This window comes from Heterodontus francisci, unplaced genomic scaffold (genome assembly GCF_036365525.1).
Source record: "Heterodontus francisci isolate sHetFra1 unplaced genomic scaffold, sHetFra1.hap1 HAP1_SCAFFOLD_542, whole genome shotgun sequence".
NCBI classification, from domain to species: Eukaryota; Metazoa; Chordata; class Chondrichthyes; order Heterodontiformes; family Heterodontidae; genus Heterodontus; species Heterodontus francisci.
The window spans coordinates 237,664-242,663 of record NW_027140974.1 but is presented as its reverse complement, the minus strand read 5'-3'; the positions used below and the strand labels follow the sequence as shown (position 1 = coordinate 242,663).

At 44.4% G+C, this 5,000-nt stretch overlaps 1 non-coding gene across 1 annotated transcript in view; it reads right to left on the bottom strand.

Annotated features, from left to right (window-relative positions):
• Positions 1 to 4,557: 4,557 nt before the first annotated feature.
• LOC137361602 (28S ribosomal RNA) overlaps positions 4,558 to 5,000 on the bottom strand; it is a 3,834-nt gene continuing 3,391 nt past the window's right edge. The window contains exon 1 of the ribosomal RNA XR_010972271.1: positions 4,558 to 5,000. This exon is cut by the window's right edge and continues 3,391 nt beyond it. This is a non-coding gene — a ribosomal RNA (28S ribosomal RNA).

Genomic DNA, 5,000 nt, shown 5'->3' with positions numbered 1-5,000 from the left:
TAATAGTCGGCGTGCGGGGGTGACTTTGCGAAGGCTAGCAGTGGGCAGAACCGGTTTATGATTTGCCCCCGTCGTCAGATTGACAAAGAGTCTGGTTATTCAGTTGGCCTAATTTTGGAAATTGGTTAATGAGTTGTCACTTCAACTTTTGGCCGCGGTTGGCTGCAATGAGTCTTGCCGGGCTTAATAGTCGGCGTGGGGGTGAATTTGCGAAGGTGGCCGTGTTTGTATGCATGTTTGCCGGCGTGTTTAGGAAGGTTGGGTGGGTGGGTGGTTGTGTGGGCGCCGTGGTCTGAGGGCACATCCTGTGGGATGTGGGAGGCGGGGGAAGGAGAGCGCCCTTGGTGCGTGTGTCTAGGCGATGCATTGCGGAAGGATGGGCGGGTGGGGCCGGGCGTGTGGGTTCCCGACTTATCGGTGAACCATTTGCTACTGCGGGGCCAAAGCAAAAGGGAAAGCATAAGGGCGCAGGCTGCCCTCTGCGGGACAGGTCCGGCCCTGACGCCGGTTTACGATTTCTCCGGTAAAGCACCTGTCGGGTGGCGACCGGAGGGTCTTTGCAGGGCCTGGATCTCCGAGCCCGTGGGACAGGCGGGAAAGGGTGGCGGCAGCCGGTTGAAGTCCCGACCCTGGGCAGCCTCCCGGTCCTACCTCCATAACTTCGGCGAGGAGGGTCCGATCCCCGCGCGGTCGACGGCAGGCGGTAGGGCTCGGAGGGGCGCGGCCTGGTCCGCGAGTGCCCCGGCGCCGCCCCTCTGCCCGTCCGAGGGACAGTAGGAAATGGCCATACCGCTTTCCGGCCGATTGCCGCCGGACGTCCGGCCGCATTCGCTCGGTCTGCGCGGCCGGCGGTAGCCGGGGGCGAGGGGCATCGGGCGGTGGCGGAACCAGGCCGGCCCGACCGCTGGGGGCCGCCCGGGCGACGTTTGAATCTGTCGGGTCGGACCGCCGAATCCCGCGGGATTTCGGGATCGAATCTGCGGGTGGAATCGGCACCTCGTCCCGCTGTCCGGTTCCCCCCCGTCGACTGCAACGGGTTTCCGAGGCCCGTCGGTCAGGCGCGGTTCGCTCCGCAATCCGCCGGCCGATCGGCACCGGGCGGGGCTCTACGGAAAGAGGGGACCCTCCGGCGTCGAGTGCCGGCGCACCGACCCCGCAGGCTGACCGGGAAGGTGAAGACTCACCCCGCTGAATGCCCGGCCCCGGGCACCCTCCGGCGCCGGGGCCATAACTTCGGGGAGGGAGGTCCGAGCTCCGCGCGGTCGACGGCAGGTGAAAGGGGCCGGTGCGCCGCGGAAGGCGACAGCAGTCCCGTCAGGCTGCACCTCTGCTCGGGCGAACGGCGTCAGGAAAAGGGGAGAGCACTTCCCCACCGATAGCTCCGGAACGCCCGGACCCATTGGCCCGCGGCACCGGTGGCTGCTAGAGGGCCTCCGGCGCCGTCAGCCGGGGTACGTCCCAGGCCGGCCGGACGGCGGGCAGCCGGAGGCAACGGCCTGGAACGGAGCCAGACTTGAGTCGTTCCGTGCCGTGGGCAAAAAGGCAGGGCTGCGGGTCAGCGCAGTTTGGCAAACCTAGCCGCAAGTGCGGGAAGGGCGGAGGAGCACACGGACGCCGCCTTCCCAAACTGAGCCCAAAGTGCCCAGGCATGCCCCCTTGATCTCGCCTAATCAGTGAGCCCAAAATAATTTCAGAGTGTGGAAACCTTATCCAAAAAGGTCGAAAAGAACGGCCAGAGATCAAGTCCGAAAGGGGAAATCAGTAACAAGCAAGCAGAGTAATCATTAACCAAAAAGCGCAAAATTATGTTAAAAGTGTGAAATCATTAACCAAAAACTCGAAAATAATGTCCAGAGACCAAGTCCGAAAGGGCAAATGGTTAACCAGTAAGCAGAGTAATCATTAACCAAAAATCGCAAAAGTAAGTAAAAAGTATGAAATCATTAACCAAAAATCGCAAAAGTAAGTAAAAAGTGTGAAATCATTAACCAAAAACTCGAAAATAATGTGCAGAGACTAAGTCCGAAAGGGCAAATGGTTAACCAGTAAGCAGAGTCATCATTAACCAAAAATCGCAAAAGTAAGTAAAAAGTGTGAAATCATTAACCAAAAATCGCAAAAGTAAGTAAAAAGTGTGAAATCATTAACCAAAAACTCGAAAATAATCTCCAGAGACTAAGTCCGAAAGGGCAAATGGTTAACCAGTAAGCAGAGTAATCATTAACCAAAAATCGCAAAAGTAAGTAAAAAGTGTGAAATCATTAACCAAAAATCGCAAAAGTAAGTAAAAAGTGTGAAATCATTAACCAAAAACTCGAAAATAATGTCCAGAGACTAAGTCCAAAAGGGCAAATGGTTAACCAGTAAGCAGAGTAATCATTAACCAAAAAGCGCAAAAATATGTTAAAAGTGGTGAAATCATTAACCAAAAACTCGAAAATAATGTGCAGAGACTAAGTCCGAAAGGGCAAATGGTTAACCAGTAAGCAGAGTAATCATTAACCAAAAATCGCAAAAGTAAGTAAAAAGTGTGAAATCATTAACCAAAAACTCGAAAATAATCTCCAGAGACTAAGTCCGAAAGGGCAAATGGTTAACCAGTAAGCAGAGTAATCATTAACCAAAAATCGCAAAAGTAAGTAAAAAGTGTGAAATCATTAACCAAAAACTCGAAAATAATGTCCAGAGACCAAGTCCGAAAGGGCAAATGGTTAACCAGTAAGCAGAGTAATCATTAACCAAAAATCGCAAAAGTAAGTAAAAAGTGTGAAATCATTAACCAAAAATCGCAAAAGTAAGTAAAAAGTGTGAAATCATTAACCAAAACTCGAAAATAATCTCCAGAGACTAAGTCCGAAGGGCAAATGGTTAACCAGTAAGCAGAGTAATCATTAACCAAAAATCGCAAAAGTAGTAAAAAGTGTGAAATCATTAACCAAAAATCGCAAAAGTAAGTAAAAAGTGTGGAAATCATTAACCAAAAAGTCGAAATAATCTCCAGAGACTAAGTCCAAAAGGGCAAATGGTTAACCAGTAAGCAGAGTAATCATTAACCAAAAATCGCAAAAGTAAGTAAAAAGTGTGAAATCATTAACCAAAAACTCGAAAATAATCTCCAGAGACTAAGTCCGAAAGGGCAAATGGTTAACCAGTAAGCAGAGTAATCATTAACCAAAAGGCGCAAAAGTAAGTAAAAAGTATGAAATCAGTAACCAAAAAGCGCAAAAATATGTTAAAAGTGTGAAATCATTAACCAAAAGTCGAAAATAATCTCCAGAGACTAAGTCCGAAAGGGCAAATGGTTACCAGTAAGCAGAGTAATCATTAACCAAAAATCGCAAAAAAATGTTAAAAGTGTGAAATCATTAACCAAAAACTCGAAAATAATGTGCAGAGACTAAGTCCGAAAGGGCAAATGGTTAACCAGTAAGCAGAGTAATCATTAACCAAAAAGGGCAAAAGTAAGTAAAAAGTATGAAATCATTAACCAAAAAGCACAAAATTAAGTTAAAAGTGTGAAATCATTAACCAAAAAGTCGAAAATAATGTCCAGAGACCAAAGTCCGAAAGGGCAATGGTTAACCAGTAAGCAGAGTAATCATTAACCAAAAATCGCAAAAGTAAGTAAAAAGTATGAAATCATTAACCAAAAAGGGCAAAAGTAAGTAAAAAGTATGAAATCATTAACCAAAAATCGCAAAAGTAAGTAAAAAGTATGAAATCATTAACCAAAAATCGCAAAGTAAGTAAAAAGTATGAAATCATTAACCAAAAGGCACAAAATTAGTTAAAAGTGTGAAATCATTAACCAAAATGTCGAAAACAATGTCCAGAGACTAAGTCCGAAAGGGCAAAGGGTTAACCAGTAAGCAGAGTAAATCATTAACCAAAAATCGCAAAGTAAGTAAAAAGTGTGAAATCATTAACCAAAAACCCGAAATAATGTCCAGAGACTAAGTCCGAAAGGGCAAATGGTAACCAGTAAGCAGAGTAATCATTAACCAAAAATCGCAAAGTAAGTAAAAAGTGTGAAATCATTAACCAAAAACTCGAAATAATGTCCAGAGACTAGTCCGAAAGGGCAAATGGTTAACCAGTAAGCAGAGTAATCATTAACCAAAAGGCGCAAAAGTAAGTAAAAAGTATGAAATCAGTAACCAAAAAGCGCAAAAATATGTTAAAAGTGTGAAATCATTAACCAAAAACTCGAAATAATGTGCAGAGACTAAGTCCGAAAGGGCAAATAATTAACCAGTAAGCAGAGTAATCATTAACCAAAAGCGCAAAAATATGTTAAAAGTGTGAAATCATTAACCAAAAACTCGAAAATATGTCCAGAGACTAAGTTCGAAAGGGCAAATGGTTAACCAGTAAGCAGAGTAATCATTAACCAAAATCGCAAAAGTAAGTAAAAGTGTGAAATCATTAACCAAAAAGCACAAAATTAAGTAAAAGTGTGAAATCATTAACCAAAAAGTCGAAAATAATCTCCAGAGACTAAGTCGAAAGGGCAAATGGTTAACCAGTAAGCAGAGTAATCATTAACCAAAAGCGCAAAAATATGTTAAAGTGTGAAATCATTAACCAAAAACTCGAAAATAATGTGCAGAGACTAAGTCGAAAGGGCAAATAATTAACCAGTAAGCAGAGTAATCATTAACCAAAAAGCGCAAAAATATGTAAAAAGTGTGAAATCAGTAACCAAAAAGCGCAAAAGTAAGTAAAAAGTGTGAAATCATTAACCAAAAACTCGAAAATAATCTCCAGAGACTAAGTCCGAAAGGGCAAATGGTTAACCAGTAAGCAGAGTAATCATTAACCAAAAGCGCAAAATATGTTAAAAGTGTGAAATCATTAACCAAAAACTCGAAATAATGTGCAGAGACTAAGTCCGAAAGGGCAAATAATTAACCAGTAAGCAGAGTAATCATTAACCAAAAGCGCAAAAAATATGTAAAAAGTGTGAAATCAGTAACCAAAAAGCGCAAAAGTAAGTAAAA